A 21,344-nucleotide genomic window follows, 5' to 3' on the forward strand; every position below is an offset into this window, starting at 1 on the left:
TGGGATTCCCACGAAATCGGTCATGGGACCCATCAACTATAGGCCTCCCAAGTCGCTGGGGAGTCCGGGACTCGTGGTGGAGCCTCCCAAGCATCGAACCAGCATTGCCAGGATTAGGTTGGCAACTCCAGCACAGTTGAGGGTGGTGGACAAACTACTGGACCCGAGGGAAATGGAACTACGGGACGCCGCGTATGAGGGCACGAGATTAGCAAACGGCCCCAGATACGGGAAACCCTGCGGGAACACACAGCTGGCCAAAACCTTGGCAGCTTATGACAGAGCAGATCCAGCCGCTGCAAGGGTGGTCATCGTGGCGGGATCGGATTTTGAAGGAGCGTCTCCCAAGTTATTTTGGCCAGAAACTCTGATATACTCACTACCGGGAGCGGAGCTAAACCAGATGTTAACCTTGGTGGTGGCAATAAAATCGGAGATGCCTTGCGAGCCTGAGCTACTACTGTTTGCAGGAATGAATGATCACTTGCATGCGACAGGGTTTCTTGAGCAGCTCAAGGGTGATGAACCAGCACCGAAGAAGATCTGGGAAGCTATCCAGACGTTATTTGCAGCTATGAACGAAGTACAAGAGAACGTTGCCTCACGATTTGGCTCCAAGACAAAAGTGGTGTTCACGACGACCCCCGGGTACTCGAGCATGCCTCCCGCTCTGCAATTTGTATATGCGATCTTGATCTTAATAGCGGAAGGGAATGGGCGGCGTATTCTGATGGCAGCTCCAAATCGGGAGTTGGAACCAACGAACCTGAGGCTTCGCAAGTCAGAACTGGCGGCGGCGTGGGCGGATGTGTCCCACGCGTTGAGGGGCTTCTACGAGTTGGCAGGCATCCTCATTGTATTGGACGAGGTCCTCTTGCTGGAGATATCAAACATTGCTAGGCAACTCAAGCTCAGTCCGGTTATAGGGGATGATCATCCAGTAGTGACTCACCTGACGGCCAGTCTGTGGTTTCGAAGTATGGAGTTGACTATCACAAGCTCCACCAGTAAGTCTAGAGGGCCAAGCAACGAAAGGAAGAACGTGGCCGCAGCGGGGAAGCAGCTCGAGTCGATGGTGTATCGACTGACACAAGAGGGAGGCAGGTGGCCCTTCCTGGCACCAAGGCTGGAGAACGCCACGGAGAAGACAAGAGAGGATGCCCCACTTCTTGTGAAGCAAATCTGGGATTTTCTTGAGGAGCAGCTGGAAGTGGCCGAGAAGAGGGAAATGACGGTGGCCAGGTTCGTCACAGCAGCCAACGAGGTCACGATTGGAGGATTCTGGAGGGAGCACGCAAGGGGTGAGCTGAGGACGAGGAGGGATCATGAGATTCTTGAGTTCTTGAGTCCTTGTTGGGGAAAGGAGTTCATGGCTGGAGTGTACAGCGCGAAAGAGACCATCTTTGGAGCCTTCATACAGGAAATCTTGAACATGCCCATCCGTCTGTTGTTGGCACTGTACCTGGTTTACCCAAGGTACCTGTTCAAATTGGGCCCAGCGTACATGTTCAGTCGGGGCGTGGACACACTCCGGATTGATGGATATTTGACATTGGTGCTTCTAACCCATGGGGAACTGGTGTCTTTCATCGGCTAATGAAATATGGGGAGCCCCTGACGATGGGAAGAACCCACTCGAGCATTGACACCTATTCGTACAAGTGTGCTGCCGGGCTGAAGACGCTGCTAGTGCAGTACCTCTTGATGCAGAACCGACACCTGACTGGTGAAGAAAAGAGCCCAAAGACGCGAGACGAATGGAAGAAAGTGAATGGGGGCATGCCTCTGTTGACAGACCTGTGCCTGGCCATGAGATCGGACCCCATGGGGATGATCCGGGGGCTAGAGGAGGTCGTAACCTGCATTTGTGGACCGGCCGTCAGGTACGCGTTTCCAGATCCTCTGGTGACAGCTTATCGCTACTCAGTGACCAACTTGAGCCTCATAAGCATACTAGATGGCACGACACTCAATTGGTGTCAGCAGGAGGTGCTAAGGGCACAAATGAGCAACACGGTGCTCTTCGGAAAGGTGAAGGATCCGGAGTTGGTGACATACAGTTTCCGAGGACAATTGCAGTGCAGGATGGGAGGTAAGCGCGAAGGCCCCATCGAAACCTATCCCAAGTTCTGGAACCTAAACCCCCTGACAGCAAATGGACAAGAGATCTCGAGAATTCCCGCATGGAAGAAAAGCTTCGAGTTGGTGAAAAGGGAGCTAGAGGCGATATTGGAGAAGGAAGTCCTACCAGCAAGCATTCCAGAGTTTCCAACAATGAGGAGAATGACCCTGGGGATGAACATCTCCCTGGTGGTCCCGTCCCGGTCGCGAGAGCAGCAACCGAAGAACAACAGAGGGAGTTCATCGATGGCTGGGATCCCCTCTTCATCGGCTACACTGCAGCAATTTATTTTCATACCAGCGATGCGAAAATAAATTCATGGACAACTCAGGCCAAGAAAATGAGAGGCTCGATGCCCCCGAAATTCGAGGTGCGAGAAGCCTTGAAAATACTTGAGCGGGCAGGTTTGGAAAACAAGTTGCCGGTGTGGGATGATGGCAGGATGATCGTGGAGGAAGGACACATCGCACTGAAAGGAGATGAGATGATGTTTGCCACGAGGAGGTACCGGGCACCTTACGGACTGGAGCAAGTGGAGATGAGACAGTAGGGGAAGGAGCTGGATGCAGCAGGCCCATTGTATGTGGCTCTGACAGAGTATAAGAAAACGTGTCCAGCGACACCATCACCCCTATCGGTGGACACCCCTGGGGATAAAAGGAGCGGTCCTGTAGAAGATCGATTCAGGAGGATTCTTGAGAGGAGAGAAGCAGAATCGGGAGAGGAGAGCATGGACGAGACTCTCAGCGAGGCAGGAGAGGATATGGAAGTGGGAAACACACCGGAGCAAAAACCATCGGAAGAGAAGTTCACCACGCAAGAGCTGTTGAAGGATCTGAGTGGAGAAAATTGGGCAGACACCCCCACGCCACCTCTGACCTCATCTCCCCGCAAGAATCTAGAATTACCACTGACGAGCGAGAATCCTAACATGGGGATGATTTTCCTGAGCGCAGAAAGAAGGGAGAAGAACACCTTCGAGGGAAACAGGGATGCTTTCCTAGGCACTCTGGATGAGGACGCTTGGCGAGGATTCTTGAGCGATTTTAATCGAGAAGTGGATGACGAGACCACATTGGATGATTTCAAGGAGGAGCTGTGGGACACGGTTGTGAAATTCGGAGAGCCTGTCCTGATGGGGACAGGTCTGGAGGAGAAAGCTAGAGGAGAGCTGCTGAGCAAGATGGTCGAGTTGAGGAAGGCATCACGGAAGACCAAGGAAGACAAATGTAAAGACAGCTCTACTCTGAAACCAAAAACTGACAGTAAAATAATTGAACATGTATGGGGGGATAAAGTCGGAACTAGTAATATAATTAAAAGTACTAATATCCCTAAGGCTCGAGCAGGGGGGAGGCAAGAGTTGGAACGGTTGGATGGAGACAAGGAAGTCGAGTCAGTGATGATAACGACAATGCCCCCAAGTAAAGACGTGAGGTCTCGCAAGAGGAAGAGAGACGTGGAGGGATTGGGCATTCCTTCAGCGGATGCGGTCTCGGAGAAAAACTTGAGAGAGACGGCCCCCATGGTTCTGGCACGATGGAAGACAGCAGCTTACAAGAGTAGCTACGAGCCAAGGAAACTGCTCGACGTAGAAAGAGAGATGAAGATCCCCACCAGCTCAACAACGGAAGAAGACTTCAAGCCTCAAAGGACAAAAATGAAGCGGGGTTCGACGAGCGGGCAGACCTGGGAAGTGGACGTCGGCAAAGAATGGGTCTCAAATGAGCACCAGGCTACTGGGAAGCAAGTGACTAGCGATCCTCTTGAGAAGAATAAAACGAGGAACAACTCCCGACCGTGGTGAGTGGCCCTGGAAACATTGCAGGAATTGGAGGACTGCCTGAAAAAGCTCGACAGTGGAGTGTCACGCAAACGACGCAACTGGGCTACCCAGCAGAAGGCTGATATCAACAAAGTGGAATTGGGGAGCCAACTGAAGAGAACTTGGCAGAACTTGTTAAAGGATCATTTTGAAGAAGCGATGAGAACATCCTCATCGGCATCGCCGTTGATGGCGAATCCCTTCATTAGAACCGCAGGGAACTGATGTTCGCGTGGAGCCTGTTGGGAATAGAGTTAGAGACACTGACTTCGTACGATAAGTTGAAATTGGGAGGCAAGAATCTAGAGGTGTATCGAGTACTGGTGCAGCACGTTGCTAGGGATAACTCAGGCTTGAGTCTGGCAAGGAGGAAGGATGCTACCTGTTTCTTGAGGTGGACAATGTCGATGATGACTGATAGTACCATCCTAGCATGTCACCAGAGAGCAGTTGGAAGCAAGACGCTGGAAAGGAGAGTCTCCGCAGTCATCTTGAACGTGTACCAGAGTACTGGGATAGAAAAGGAGGATGGTTCTAGGCAGTCTCTAGAGAGCCATAGGAAGTTAGATGAGATACGGAGATTCTACAACAAGAAGTTCGAGGAAAAACACGACGTACAACGTAACTTGGCTTCGTCAGGAGAGTACTTGAAACCCAACAAAAAGGGAGAGTACCAGTATGTGTCTGGAGTGATGGGGATGGCATACAACCCTTCCTTGGACTTGGAAGCTGGAGGTGCCCACAGAAACTACGAGGTGGCGGAGCTGCTGTAGTTCTGGACAGAGAAGATAATGGAGATAGACACTGTGGAGAGAGAGAGACCTAGCCTAGGTTTGATTCTCGAGAAAACACCGGAAGTAATAAGTGTGCCGCGCTCAAGTAAGAGAGTCGAACTGAAAATGGGTAACGGGAACGGCATGTTGACAACGAATCTGGGAGTGGTGTGAAAATTGCTCAGGCCCTCCTGGTGTCCACATCCCCATGCGAGCCTGATCGAGGAAGACACGGAGCGAGTGAGACTAGCGCCGACAGAGGATGAAGATTTGGCGACATTGAGTATAGTACATAGACTGATCTTGCCTCATGTGAAGGAGTCGAGTGAGGTGACGAGTGGAGCAGGGTCGGTAAAGAAAATGGAGCCGGGCAGTTGTCTTGACTCGACGTGTGGGAATGGCGAGCACACCTGCGATGGACGATCATGCGTCAGGTTACAGTCTTTCCAGAAAGAAGACCTAGTCACCTGGTTTGAAGACATTACCGAAAGGGAGAAGAGTGAGATACAGATAGTGGCTGAGTGTTACGCGAGTACCACGGTGAACCTAGCAACAGCACTGGGATTCTTCTCAAGAATGTGCAGTCTCCAGTCACTTGAGAGGCTAGAGTCAGAACACCACTTGGTGACCGCGTTGAGCGTGGAGTCATGGCCCGGAGTGTTGCAAGTGACCCAGAAACACATCAAGAGTTGGAAGGTTGGACTCGAAGCGGAGATGGGATTTCCCATGAGCGAAGCCTATGGTCTGCCTCTAAATGCGAAGTCCCTAGTGGGGTCAGTGATGGCCAACCTATGTGGCAGCCACTATTCATTACACATGGCGATGGTAGTAGTGTCCAGCCAGAGGGTATTGATAGACAAAGCCTTCTCAGTGCCCAAATGTGTAAGACTGGCTCGGATGTCGCATCATTCACACAAGCTGTTGAGGAAGATCCAAGGAACTGTGCCGAAAGAACAGAGGGAGGACTTGAGTGAAATTTGGGGTGAAGAACTTCTAGGTTTGGAGGGCGAAAATACAAGTGACCACGAGAGACAAAACGTGATCGGGAAACCCATCGTTGATGCTCCAAACTTGGAAGAGATCGACGTAATACACGTGAAGATGATGGAACTTGAGCTTCTCCTAGAAGCCTCGGGAGAACGCAATCTTAGGAGCATCGACCTCACACACGGGGATTGTCCATGCCACTGTCTGGCGCAGACAGTGTGGTACCCAGACCACGCCAATCTCTGCCTGATCTGGGATGTGGAAGAAATCAGGTCGTTGGGACTGCCCGATCACCAGCAAAAGGTGACCATCCTGGTGGTGAGCACAATGCTGGCTCTACGATGGATTGAAGAAAATATAGCAAAGTATCGGGAATCGAAGACGCCAACGGCAGAGTCGATTCACGCGATAGATTACAGCAGGAGACTTGAGTTGTTCGAGACCGCATGCAAGGTATTCGCCATACCAATGGAAGTCAGACACATGTGGAGCCGCTTGAGGTTCTTTCCTTGGTTTCGCGCGACGTTAACGTCCTGGTTATACGTGGTCACGAAGGATCACATGAGGAAACATCAAAAGGAATATCGACAGTTCCAGGCCGAGATAGGACCAGATGCCTTCAAGAGACCTCTGCTGACCCATCAAAATGCGATCACGACGGGGTGGAAAAGAGTGGGTAGAGTATCCAGAAACAACACTAGAGCGAGGGAGTCGATACTAGAGGAGGACCTGGCGAAGAATGTAAGCCTGATTCTTCACAATTCCTTCTGTTTGAACCGGGAGTCGAAGGTGAAGAGCTTACCGAATCAAGTGAAGAGATTGCAGGAGCAAAGGGAGTGGATGCGATCCTATGAACAGCTGAAGGCTTGGGAGGAGATTGTGATAACAGCGAATTGTACGAGGATGTTAGGGACGCTAATAGGGAGGAAGCAGGACAGGGCAGCGAGGATTAAAAGGGGATACTGGGCGTGGTCAAAAGTAAGAAGGTGGTTGTGGAAAGCAAAGGTCAGTAAACGAACGAAGGCAATTATTGTACAGGCAGTGGTCGAATCAACAATGCTATTTGACTGCAGTGCAAGAGCATGGACAGTGACTGATATGGCGAAGATGCAGAGCATGGCGGATAAATGCTACCGGTGGATATGGAATGAGGGGAGAGGTTTAACACTCTTGCGAATGGAAAGAGAGGGGGTCAATAGTTTCGAGATACGCAGGGTTCTGGGGATAACATCTATCAGAACAAAAATAGAGACGCGGGCGTTGGAAAGGATGGGCCACGTCCTTCGGATGAGCAACAACAGGACAACTAAAAAAGTTATACTAGGGCACTGGACAAACGAGAGAACACAACAGGGTAGGTTAAATGGAGGCGTGGTAAATTACTGGAGGCGACTCATAAGGGAAGCGGGAGAGGACTGGACGAATATAGAAAATTTAACACAGGACCGAAAAAAATGGAAGGCGACAGTGAAAAGGAGAAAAGAAGCGCTAGAGAAATGGGAGAGTGAAATGTGCAGATACAGGGGAGGGGAGAAACCTAGAAGGAGCCAGGCGAGGTATCAGGGAGAAAACTTAACATGCAGGTGGGAGGGATGCGGACGAATTTGTAAAACGAAAGGAGGTCTAGTGCAGCATGAACGACGAGTTCACAGGATACAGGAGAGGGTGTTTAAATGCGACAGATGCAACAGAACTTTCGCGGAGAAGCACAACTTAACAAACCACAGAAAGAGCTGTAAGGGGGACCAGATGGGTAGGTGTGGGGACCGCGCGGTGACGGTAACAAGGGGTAATATGGCGAGTCATAGGAGGAGTTGCGGAGGAGGGAGTGGAACGGTAGGGAACACGGCGGCAAGGGAGACGGGAGGTAACAGGTACACGGGGACCAGGGGGAGGAAAGAGTGTGGATCCTGCGGAGCCTGGATCACTGCTAATAACCTAGCCAGACATGAGAGGAAGTGCCAGAAAGAACCACCCAAGGCCCCCCGAGGGGCGTAAATGGGAAACAGAACAGAACAGAACAGATGAAGAGGCACTATTGAAACAGATCACAGTGTCAAATATACCTGGGTCGGGTACCTCGAGGGTGAAGAACACGAGGTGAGCCGGTGGCTCAAAAGGAAATTCTAGAGTCTTGAGTCTTGAGAGGGAGGGGGCTCGAGGGTGAACTTGGATGAAATCTGGGTTCACGAAAAAGAAGTTTTAACAATTGAGATATTGTTATTAGTATGCTATATCTATTATAAAAATCAAAATGCTGCATGACAATTTCCTGATTGAATAGGACAAAAGAAATTTTAAATTACCAGCTTAAAAAGCGAGAATTCATAGGTGCAGGTGTGTGCAGATTTTGATTGCTGCTTAGCGATAGTGTGAAAATTTTATATGGTTGTGAATTTTGGAAGGTAGATAAAGTTAAGTCTGCTGCAAACTTCTGTAAATGACCACTGGCACTGTATCTTGAGTGACACTCGGGTTTCTGGGGATTCACTGACAGAGGCATCACGCGATGAGGACATCGTTCTTGAGTCCGGGGAGTATGTGCAAGTCGGTCATATCTGGAAGTTTGACCTTGAGGGACACGAAAATACGTGATTTTTGTGTGAAGTTTTATTTTTCAAAATTTCGAATGGAGCCTGTCATGCTCAGTTTTCTCGCAACAACTGAAAACACAAAGTGAAAAATCAGAACGACCGAATTTACAATTGCGGGAAAATACTTAAGAAAACAACAGGAAATTGCTATTCGCAATTTCCAGATACAAAATAAGACACGAGTAGAGCCGTCTTATCCTGAAATAGGAGACGAGATAATCGCGAGAGAAGAGTACAATTATTCGAACTGAACTAGAGTGAACCTTCAACGGAAAGGTGGACAGCTGGAGTGTCCCAATGGTTCAGACAAAAACTTCAATTCTAGAGTCTAAACTTATTTCCTTTATGAAAACCGATTAGTATTGAAGTACTCAAGTTATTTTATTTAATTCTCGAGTTGCTCATTAATTTAATTACTCCTTATACTCGAGTGCGTCAACATGTGAGTTTCTAATTTAATTTTCTCGAGTGTGTTTTATGATTGTTATGTTGAGATAAGGCGAGTTTTAGGTTGATCCATCTGAAATGGATCAAAGTTCCACTGTCCAATAAAAAGTAACTTAACGGATTGTTCCGACCCTGTTTTTAACGGCGTTCGTGTTTTTTGGGTATTTTGAGACCTAAGTATGGGAACGTTCTTATTTTCTAGAGTGGGGGGATATTTTGGTAGTAGCCTTTAAGCTGTAACGGGTTCTAGTCTCATGTCGCAAGCGAACCGAATGGGCTCCGACCGTTCTTGAGGTAGAAAAACACAAGAGATAGTGTCCCTGACTCTTGAGCCAATGATTATAGGGCCTATTTTTCTTAAGCCTCATATGTGACCGAAGTAGGCGACTGTTACACACTGTCATCTTCATCAATCAGAATCTTCTCTTTACTTCTGTCCAAGGCGAAATTGGCTAACTGTTGGTAGTCAAGATTATTTTTCTTCAGTATATTTTGCCATTTGTTTTTTACTGTGTCCTGCATTTGAATTTTTTTGCCTCTTGGTTATTTGGGTGTATTCCCATAGGTTTCAATATTCATAGCTCCCAAAATAGAAAAAATCAGTCGCATAAGTCCCAAAATTTATCTTCTTGAATTCTGATTGGTTGAGATTTGAACCAACAAATTTATGGATTCATTGTTTACTGTTCATGCAGCATAAACTCAAGCTGTATAGTAGTGACTGCCACAGCCGCGCCAACGTGTTGCGAGCTTGCCACCAAAGGGTAGGACTCTATACGAAATTTAGAGCCGGTTATCGCCGCAAAGCGACGACGCGCGCATAGCGCGACCACCGGCGACCTTAAACCGCGATTCGGCCTATCTAGTCTTTTGACCAATTGAAAAGATTTGGGACTTATGCGACTGTTTTTTATTTTGGGACCTATGGGACTGATTGTTCATTTTGGGACCTATGAATACGCACCGGTTATTTGCCGCGACCAACCAAAGAGCACTTGTTTCGCAAGTCTGGATTCACTCATTCTCAGTATATGACCTATTCTTTGCATTTATGTCTATTTGATCTCAAAAGACTGTGTTGAGATTCTTGCGGATTTGATACATGTTGATGTGCGGTTTCTGCATCTTCATTTGTCGTGGCCCCTTAGGGGTAGCACCGTTCGACAAAACGTTGTGTGCTGTTTCGCTCGCTCTTGCTATAATATCCCGCTTGGGCGCCAAAAAATAATGTGCCCTCCACCAAAAATGCCTGCTCGAAGGGTTTTGGTAGTCTGCTGTTCTTCAGACGAGATTTGTTGACTGAAATTCAATGACCTCCTCTTTGAAGTCTCTCCTTTATAACCATCCTTTTGCCCAGCCATAAGTCCATCGCTCTCTTGACTTGGCGGCTTCCACTTTCGATTTCCCGTTTTGTACCGATGATCGAGATGTCATCCGCAAAAAACGAGGTTGATACTTTGAAGCTTTTGAGCTCCCTGCTCTTTCGACCCCGTTTTTAATGGAAAACTATTCAAAAAGTTGATAACAACAATTTGGCTAAGAGTATCGACAGAAATGAATAGCTGTAGTTTTGCTGTCATGGTTTTAGATATAATGAATGTAGGTTCGTTGTTTAACCGGACATTTTGTAGGAACAGCGCCACCTCTTTTATTAGATCGTTTTCGTTGAGTGCTCGTTGTGAGGAGCTGATGAAACTCAGTCGAGTTCGTATCGTGGATAACTCTTTTTACGCAAATGAACCGTACAGACGGAAGCCACGAGTTATCCATGTCTACAAGCAAGGAAAGACAGGTCGACAAAGAGCAGTGATCGGAGATAAGGTATTGCTTGCGGTTAGAGGGCAAAAAATGAAAGCGATTGTTGTTGGATGTCGGCAAATGCCAGGACCATTCATCCCTCGTTTTGACACAAATAATGTTGTTCTTCTTGATGAAAAAGGAAATCCAGCTGGAAACCGAGTTACAGGTAAACACGCCTATTATCTGAAAAACTATTTCAAGTCTTGACTTTGAAAAACCAGTCTTTCGTAAGTTGTCGAATTTATTAGGATTGTTTTTATATTGTTTCAGTTCCCGTTCCTACTTCAATCCGAAAACTCAAAGATAACCACTCAAAACTGCTTGCAATAACTAGTCAATTTGTCTAAATTGAAATTTATTATTTCTCAAACGAAATGCTATGACTTTTGTTTTTACTTTAAAATTATAGATTTGACTAAAAAAAATACATAAAAAAGACGGGATTTGAATGTACAAGCTACACCATTGTGACCATATGTAACAGTGTATGGAGATTTGCCTGTTGTAGTTGAACCTTTCGTTCGATTGCTTCAATGAACTTTTCAGCTTGCCAGTCATGCTTTGAAGTTGAATAGAACTACTAGAGCATTGTTTCGAGCCCGCACACCCGAGATCGAAGATCTATGCAACAGAGAGGTGCGCCTTTTTCTAAGCTCCTGGCAATTTTTTAAACATTTTTTAGCTCCTGGCTGTACCCGGTATGTTCGGTAGGTCCTTTTAGTAATTCGGTTGGTCTTTTCAACAGTTCGGTAGTTTTTCTATACCACACGATGTGTTTCCAAGCAATTATTCTAAACGGTTTATGCGACTTACGCACGCACGAGTTGGCCAAAGTAAACTCTAGTTGAAAAACTAGTCCTTACTTTGGCCTCCATCTTTTGTTAGAGATTAATTGCACCTGCGACTTGTAATCGGTAACTGATTGATTTTTTTCCCGCTGAAATTGAAATAAGGCCTGGGAACACAGATGCGCGTTTCAGTCAACTTATTTCTGTAGACATTGCTGGGAGAAAATGAAACTTATTGTTATTTAATTTAAGTTGCTTCCAGGATCCTTCCCCCTTGATGAAGTAACGCGGGCGCCGTTGCCCCCTAAGGTCTGGACATCAAAATATGGAAATGAGTTTTTTCTGGAAAAATTAATTGTCGAACGTTCGTTTCTGTTCATTTTTGTCGGCGTAATTTCCAAAGCATGCACTTTTGTGCTTTGTGCTAGAATTGACAGTCGCTTTATTATAACCCATGCGATAAGCAAGGATATTGCAAACGGTACTAGACTTTTTTTCCGTAAATAACTTTAGGCACAGGGGATCTTCACTTGTAGAGGATCTTCACTTCTAGAGTCTCCTCTGAGTTGCTCAATTTCTTGAAAGTTCAAAAGTACTATCTTTTGAGTAGTAATTAATTCAAGCCCGTTTCAGGTTGTTATTATCTTTCCGAAAAAATACTCATGTTTTATGGGTTCGTGGTTTTCTTCCTAGTTTCTGTCGATTCATTTTCCGTTTTTTAAACGCCATTTTTTCATCTGGCAGAGTTTTCACTGGTTTAATTTTTAAAGCATGGGTTTTGTTCCAATTTAAACACTTCTTCCTTTAACCGAAACTTCGCTAGTTTGTAAATTTACCATTCGTACATAGAGTTGTTTTTTCATTTTTTTAATGTTTTTCTCTAAAATTTTGAAAAAGTTTCAGTTTATGTTAGTCAACTTACTTTGCGTAATTTCCAGGGCAAAATAAATCCATTTGAGATTATGAGTTTCAGTTGGGATGATTCGTAAAAATTTCTAAATTTTATGAAATTTTTTATGACGTTTTTTTTCTTCAGCTCAACAGGTTTTGACCCAAAGTTTGTTGCCGCTCGGTAAATAATTTCTATTTTTGAAGGACTGTTTATGCACTTCATCGACACAAATATAAAGTTTTTGTAGCTGTAATTTTTCAACTTTTTCAAGTTATTTTTTCAACTAAATTTTCCAAAATTTTTTGACTTATTTTCCAATGACTGTGCAATGTGTTTTTTTTTTACATCGCAAGTGTTGCGAAGCTCTGCTTCGCCGCTGCGTTTGTAAATTTGCCGACTCGGATCTTGTAAGATTTTTTTCGCATGGTTTCGTCTTATTTTTTAATCAGCTTTTTCAACCTATTTTGCATAGTTTGAAGAGCAAACTGATTTTTGTTGTTGGGAGTATTTCAGTGGGGATGGGTTTTGAAAACTTGATGTTTAATTTTTAATCGCACAAAGAATGTCTCATAGAATTTTTCGTTTTCGACTCAACGGGTGTCTACCCTAGTAGTGTCCGCGTATTAGCCACTCGCTTAGATAGGAAGTGTTTTATAATCGAATACTAGACTTTTCGGCTTTTTCTCTTTTTCAAATTTTTTTTCAGTGTATTTTTATGCTATTATGGCTGAATGCGTATTTTTTGTGGTAAAGTTAGAAGAATAGATATGTTCAGACTAGTTATTGGTTCACCATGCTAAGTTTCATTACATATTAACAACATTTAGCTAGGGAGGGAAATCGAAAAAGCCGACTTTTTTTCTGCTATCAATTTTATCTCAACTTTAAGCACCAATTGATTTTGATTTTCCATAGTTTCTTCTTTCGTTGTTGTGCAACTTCGCGATATCAGCAGATACCTCCTAATTTTGTCTGCTTATTGCCGTATTTTCTTTTCTATTTTTTTTTGTGACCATAAATTGTTATTTACACAAGCAAAGTATGCGTTATAGTATGAACTCTGTTTTTTCGAACTTAAGTCGCAAATATTGTTGCGACAAAATGCGTTCATTTTGAAAGTTTTCATTTTGATCAATAACCAGCTATTAAGTACAGCCAATGCTAAGGATATCAACAGAGGCTTTTGAATTACAAATAGAATTTTAGCTTCAAGATATCATGGATATGAAGCGTAGAGTTAGGGAAGGAGACCCGCAACAAAATAAGAGGGTTCGAACATGGGCAGGGTCGGATGTTTTATTGAACTTTTTCGTATACTAGCTAAAATGCGTCCGCTCTAAATTGAGGCATATTAGTTGGTAAAAATTTTTTTTCAAATTGATTGGTACTGCTAATCCGTCATAATTGGCGTCACTTAGCAATTATGTAGTTCATAATCATTCAGTTATTCCCAGTAGCGTTATCGGTCATATTTTTGCTTGTGTGCCCGAAGTGCAACTTCGCCTCTGTCTAAGAGCCTTTTTTGACTTTGGAGAAAAGCTAATTATGATTATTTTTTTGCTGTATCCTTCAAGTGTTTTCAAAATTTTCACCAGTGAGTTTTAAGATTGAGATAGATTTGCTATGCAGTTCAAATAAAAAACAAGGGATTGTGGTTGGGACTTTTAAGAAGGTGCAGAAAACTTGAGCTCGCTAAATTTTTCATTCCTCGATCCAACAGCGATTTCATGACGTCTGTTATTTCAGGTAGGTGACTAATTTTTGGTTGATTGTATATCTGAATTCTTAGTTGTTTGGGTTGTTTTTCACTGGCAATTTTTTTGAATTAAATAAACCGTTGGATTTTATTTTTCTTTGGTTTCGGAAAGCTTAGTTGCCTTCTCTAGGAAAAAACAATGAATAAAAATGAAATCAGTTATTTACCAGATGTGTTTATAAGAAGTTAAAATCATCCATTTTCAGAAATTAATGATATCTTCTATTTTATTTTTGCGTTTTCTAGTTTTTTTGTAAGAATATTTGCGTCCTAATTTTCTTTGTTCATTTTGGGTTTTAAAAGAATAATGAAATATCATTCGACTGTTTTATTTACTGTTTTAAAGAAGATAGATTGTTCCTGTCAATGAACGAAGAGTGTTTATTACGGGTATATGAACGAAGTGATTTTTACGTATAGAAGTCTGTGATTTTTTTTATTCACGAAAAAGTCTGAAATGCTCTAAAAAGTACAGAAGCGAATTCATGCATATAAATGTTTTTACGAGTTCCTTATTTATAGAGACCTAGTTTGAGACCTACTTAAAATCCTAGAAATTAAGAAAAGAATAAATTTTATGCTATTTTCTGAATCGCAAAAAATGCTAAAATTCTTCGAATAAAATTTATAGTTCAACGTTTTTCAAGACCACTATTATATATTTAAATGCGGGCTTCACTATCTCGCCATGTTTAAGCTTTTTCAACTTATTATTTTCGCATGTTTAACGAAAGAATTTTGCACGTTCAAGCTATATCGTATATTGCAATAGTTCAGAATTTTGTTTTCGATTTTCCAGTTTGATTTTAGTGATTATTTCACCGAGTTTAAAATAAGCAGTCCAATATTGGGATGCTGTCCGGATTCACCAAGGGGTTGCAAATTTGGCCTCCATTTTTGAATGGCCAAATTTTTTTTAGTTCACAAGATAAGACGATTTTGGTGATTTTTTCTCAAATTAGAAAATAATTTTAAAAACTTGAAGTTCCCAACCCTGTAGTTGGGTACTGTCAGAGTACTATTAAGGATTGCGAATCTTGCCTCCAAGTATGACTGTTCAAATCCTTGTAATTTTTGAGATATGACGTTTTTTGTGATGTTTTCAAAAGTTTTCAGAAAATTTTAATTAATTTTTTTTCTAAATCTGTAATTCCCAACCCTGTAGTTGGGTGCAGTCAGATTCTTGTAGTTTTTTTCATTTTTTGAAATTCCTAACTTTGTAGTTGAGTGCTGTCAGGGCACTCCCAGGAGTTACAAATCTTGCCACATGCGACTGCTCAAATGCTTTTAGTTTCCGAGATGTGACATTTTTTTGATTTTTTTCAAAATTTCTCCAAGAAATTATCTACAAAGAAATCGCAAAATTTGAAACTACTATTTGATGAAAACACAACTTTATTGTCGTATTTATTGTCGTATACACAACTTTAGCGTATACCCAGGCGCCTCAAATCTTGCCTCTAAATATGAATGCTCAAATCTTTTTAATTTTCCAAGAAAAGACGTTTTTTTTATGATTTTTTCAATTTTTAACAGGAATCTTAAGTTTAAAATTTTTTTTTTGAAATTTGAAATTCCCAACCGTATAGTAGGGTGCTCTCTGGTGCTTTCTGTGGTTGCAAATCTGGACTCCAAATTTCTCCAGAGGCCCATTAAGTTTTCGAGATGACGCTTTTATGGTTTTTCAAAATGGGAATTAAAAACTTAAAAAGTTTGAAATTACCAACCCTGTAATTGGGTGCAGTCAGAGTAAGTTTGCAGATCTTGTTTCCAATATATGTGGTTTTTCATGTTGTCGCAAAAAATTCGAAGCACCGGAGGTGTATTAAACGCTAGTTTCCATTAATTGCCGTCGATTGTGTTTCTGGCAAATAGAACTTGATTCCAGACAAAATATTGAAATTTTTCAAATTGTAGTATTTTGAAGGTTTTTATTTTTTTTAGACTTAATGGCTGTATTTTCTTGTCTGCTAGTTATAAAATAAAATCAAGCATCCGGCGTATTTGGCGTAGAGGTAACACATCTGCTTGAGACAGCAAAGGCTTGTGGTTCAAAACCGTTTTGAATTCTTTTTCTGCTTTTTCGGACTATTGTCACTGTTTATATTTGTCGGCTTGGTTTCCGTGGTCAAGGACTCTTTTTAAGGTTCAGCTTTCTTTTAACTTTCTGAATGCCATTTCTAATGACCCATTGCTAGCATCTTAGACCCAAGAACTTCTGCTACTGTACCTAGATTACACAGGAATCGTCCCCTGGAACTTGGAATCGCTCATATGCTTCCCTTATTATAAATTCAAATTCAGTCAATCCCACCTATCTTGAGGTAAAGGCTTGTGGTTCCAATCCGACCGTCACCGATTTTTTGCCAAACATAATTTTTTGTGCTGTTGCAAGTTGCTAAGAAGCCCTTGCTTTACTAGAATGCCCGGGAGTTGGATTCCAGCCGGGTCTTTTTGCCGTCCGTTTAAGTTGGATTCCAGTCCGTGAAAGTTTTAGGCTAATTTAGATTTTAGTCTGTCTGTTTGCTTTTTTGCCGTATTGGTTCCCGCAGAAATGATTTTTGAAAATTCGGCGTTTTTCAACCATTCTGAAAACTCCTTGTTAAGTTTTTAATGGTGCAGGTAATTTTGTTGCAGACCTTTTTGGCTTTTTTGCGTTTTTATAAATTTTTATGACAAAACCGATTCGTAAAGTTTTTCTTTATTTTGGATTTTCTTTTCATTTGTTTTTAATATAGGTCATTATTTTTTTTATCGCAAGTGGTGCAAAGCTTAGCGTTGCCTCTGTGTTAAAAAGGGTGAACTTCAAAAGAATCGCTAAATTCAAAGAGTTTATTTGATGTATTTTTTTCTTTGAAAATTGAGTTTCAAAAGAAGTTTTTCTTTTGGTTTTTTTCAGTTCATTGAAAATTTCCCATTTGTCTGTTGGCTTTGTTAGATAGTATTTCATCTTAGGGTTATGCTATCCTGGGCAAGTTATCATCCTAGGGTTATGCGTCCTACAAAATAATCCTAGGAAAATTATTATTATAAGAGCTCTGGAAATCAGGTCTGTCGAACCCACGTATAGGCAAATTGATTGATCAACAGTTTTCAAATTTGGACCCCTTGTGAAAGATATTTACTGAATATTGCAAAGTTAAATCAGTCCTTTTTTGAATAGTTTCAAGATAGAAATGACAATAGAAGAGAAGCAGAAGATAAGATATGAAATGAGAAGAAAATTCATCCATATTATGACTGATGTTTCGTCTGAAGAGTGTAGTGTGCAGTTCTCATGCAAAGAAAAATCTTCTGCCACTGCTAAGCTTCAAGTCTTCAACCCAAGTTTCGAGACATTCGGTGTTTTGAATTTGAAGACACCCATGGCCACGCACGAAACTGCCTTATTGCGGTCTGCGGATGTTTCTTTTATTGAGTTTAGATATGCCGAAAGTTGAAATAATACTTTATTTTTGTCCGGTATTCTGTTTGACTATTGTGTTAATATTGGTTGTAAATTTCTTACTCTTGCATAAATGAAATAAAAGTTTGGAAGCCACCAAAATTTTTTAAATTCAATTTGAATGTTATCTTTTCACCCGAATTACTAGAAAAAAAATAAAAGTTATGACTGATTTTTGTTGGTTTCTGAATTCTTTGAATGGATCATCAAACCGGGTACTAAATTTTTCGTGTTATTTTTTCAATTGTTATTTTTTCTCTGTCTCTTTCATTGAGAGTGAAATCTTTCATTGAGAGTGACTTACGGTTTGCTCCTGTTTAATAAAAATAGGTATTATGAAAATATATAGGCTTTGTTTTCGAGGCTTTCTCAAAAACCCTTCATCAAAAGAGCAGCAAATGGAAAGACCAGCTGCACCTATGCTAGTCCGCTATTACGCTAGTCTCTTTACACTAGCGGGATTGCGCGCCAAGTCTGTTAGTACAGCCTTCTTTTTATTCTAACCTGACTCGCAAAAAAAAGTTTTAAGTGTTCACTTATTTGGAGGCACTTTGCTATAATTACGATCTGTAGCATTGGGAATTTCATAGCGTCTGTTCTCTGCTTTATTTTTCGCTAGTGTTTTGATTTTCTAAGTGTCCGTGGCTGAGTGGTTCATAATCTCTAGGGCGCAGATTGAATCCGAGACATAGCCGAATTTTTATTGACTCTAGGCTTATTTCTGCCTTTTCTAATTGAGCCTCATAGAGATGCTTTTTCTCGTGTTCTCGCTAGTGTTTGCGAAGCGAAGCTTCGCCTCTGTGTTAAACATAATCCCACTCTCTAGGGTCAAATCCAAAACGACCTCGCCAATTGTTAGAATAAAGGTTCAATAGAAAGAACAGGTTCTAAATATCTTCCCGCTGCATAAACGGTTACTCCATATTTTTTGTATAAGAGAATTTATGGTCTGGTCAATTTTTTGAAATGTTTAGACTATATAGACCAGGGAATTGTCCAATGTTTGAATTTTTGTTCATTTTGAACCTTTTCCCGTTTACTGAAAACTACCCTGCCAAACTTAAATTCTGGGTACAATTGTAATGGAAAAAACAGGTCGTGACAACCTCGCTTGCATAAGCGGTATATCCCAATTTTTTGAAGAAACAGTTATTTATGGACAGTAAATATCCAATTTTTGACGTTTTGACCGTATTTGAAACTTTCAATTATCAACAACAACCCTGTCAAATCTGAGATAATGGAATGAATCAATAAAACAAGTTTTAAGTCTCTTCCAAGCATAATTGGCTGCTGCCGATATAATGGACTTGGGAAAATGCATAGTTGTAATATTTTCTAAGTAACTGTCAATTCTGAAAAGGGTTCAGTTGAAAAAAAAACAGGATGAGAATAAATCCTGCTTGACCGGCATCTACATTGCCAGTTTTGGGGTTAAGTGTACAATTGAAAGAACAAGTTTAAGGGACCTCGCATGCATAATTGTCCACGCCCTTATTTTATTATGAAAATTGCTAAAGACTTGAGAAAACTCAAATTTAATGTGCAATGAAGATTTGCCACAATAAAAACGGGCATTTTTTGGGTGGGTACTTATAAAAAAAAGTTTTCTGTGAAGCTTTTACAGATGACAGTCTTTTATTACACTTTTTCATGGAAGTGTGTTTAAGTTTCTACCCTTTAAAATATAAATGTTGTTCATCCACTGATTGGTGAGGCTGATATCAGCCTAATTGACTCTTGTTTATCGGTTTTGATTGCTATAGTTTTAACATCGTGTTTGTGGTATATACAATTAGCGAAATGATTAACGAAACTAAACTGTTTCATTTTAACCAGTCGTTTGTGTGGAATCATTATAGTTTGCCGGGGGGTTCGTTAGTTAAATGATTTAATTTGGAGTGTAACATTGTTCTGCGGAGCTCGTTGTGCCTCTTTTTAAGGAACTTACAAAAGGTTCTTACAAAAGGTCTCCCAAGAATTTCGAAAGTTTTAAAATGCTCGGGTCTGTTTAAACTGCCGGCCAAATTTAGAAATATTTTATACATTTTACTCGACTTTATGAAATAAAAACGTTTATAAAAATTTTGTTTCATTGCAGCCAAGTAATGAGTATGTTTCCCATTCTATTTTTCCAATTTCTCTTCCACCAAAACAGCCTCTACAGCGTTTCTTTGGCATCTTCACGAAATATTAATCTTCTTGTAGTTTGTTCAAATGATGCTAGTTTGTTTTCCAATTGCAACCAGCAGACAGATCATCTTGATCAAAACTAAAACATTTGAGAACGAAGAACTTTCGAACAGCTTAACAATCTGGGATCGGGCAGATTGCAGCTTAAGACAGGAAAACTTTACCACCGTTGCGGCGATGCCACAAAATATGTTTGCTAGATAAACAAACAGGACAGCAAATATTCAGTTCTTGTTTTGGTAGCTGATATATCTGGATAAATTTAGCGGTGATCCTTTTCGCGTTGCTCCGTAAAGCACTATTTCAGCCTCCATAAAAACTTAAGTTTAATTAAATCGATGGGGGCAACAGCAGGAAACAGTTAAGAATTGACTCTAACGACCTTCAAACTTTGCTTTAAAAGAAAGCAGTTTACTTCAACTATTCGCGCCATGAAGTAGTGAAGACTTCAGCTGTTCAGAGCTGTTCGCATCATCACATTCATTACATTCAGAGCCGATTAACGTAGTGAAGACTTATATAGGTCCTGTTGATTTGTTAGTTTTTTTTTTCAAGAAAAGTTTTCAAAATTTGTTCAGGCTCAAATTTACTTTTGATTTCTTAAGACCAGTTCATTTCTTTTGTTTTATGTTCATTTCTTATCTAACACCAAAAGTGTAAAAGTCACGAAAAACGTGATTGACTTAGTTTCGAAAATCGATTTTAGTTTTCAGATTTCCCTAGCGGAAAAAAAATTTACCTATTGATCCATTTAAAAAAATTGTGTCAATCATTAATTGTTCTAGAAATGCAAAGAGCTTTAAATCAATCTTTTTTTTAAAAAAAAAATTCGAAAGTTGAGATTTCTCAATTCTGTTTACTTGCGTGTATTTGACTCTTCTCAACTGTCTGTTGGCTAGGTTTGGGATTCTTAAAATGCATGGAGGCCTTACGTGACATTGATGTTTGACAGGCATGTGCTTTTGGCCTCTCTTCGGGTTTGCCCACCACAAACCAGCGTACTTCGGGATGTGCAACCATAACGTACGTGCCCGGACTCTCGCCGCACTGTGTGGGTCCTTCAGATGTGATCCCACAAAATATTGCAGATACTAAAATTAGATTTATTGGGCCAAATTGAAGTACATTTTGCTGAAACTAATATATCAGGCTCAAGATTTTCGGATAGGTATAGCGCACATTCACATTGCGAGGTAAAAAGTTCTCATTTAGTGCGCTCAATGCCTGCTGCCTTTTTTTGTTTTCCTGCAAATTGAAATTAATTTTGCTGCTTGCGTTTTATCTAAAATGTAGTGGTTAGAAACTCGGTATCTCTGGGAAAATTTGAAGTTTGACTTCGACTGTTTGCTCTTGCGAAAAAGCAAGCGTTATCAAAACCGGAATGTAGACTTTTTTTGGGGTTAACAAATAGTTTTGACAAAATCAGTTTGAATTATTGTCAAGTTCAATTAGTACTGATCATATAGGCGGTGTTAATGATGGGATGCCGTTGACATGCTCTATTTCATGAAAAATTTAGTTTTAACTACTGTGGGTACTAGTTACTACAGGTTAAGCCAGAGATATATAGTCTCTATGTTCAAGCAGAAAACGAACCGAGCAGTTGCATTCTGAGCACTGAAGTTTTATAAATCTGATCAGCAAGCGGCGCTTGTTTCAAAAGATCAGTCCAATTTTTCTGCCAATCTTAGTCGCAGCTTTCTGTGATTAATTTTCAAGCCC

At 41.5% G+C, this 21,344-nt stretch overlaps 1 protein-coding gene across 1 annotated transcript in view; it reads left to right on the forward strand.

Annotated features, from left to right (window-relative positions):
- Nucleotides 1–21,344, forward strand: part of LOC134846062 (protein angel homolog 2-like) — a 513,790-nt gene that overhangs the window by 312,095 nt on the left and 180,351 nt on the right. The window lies entirely within an intron of this gene.

This window comes from Symsagittifera roscoffensis, chromosome 5 (genome assembly GCF_963678635.1).
Source record: "Symsagittifera roscoffensis chromosome 5, txSymRosc1.1, whole genome shotgun sequence".
NCBI classification, from domain to species: Eukaryota; Metazoa; Xenacoelomorpha; order Acoela; family Convolutidae; genus Symsagittifera; species Symsagittifera roscoffensis.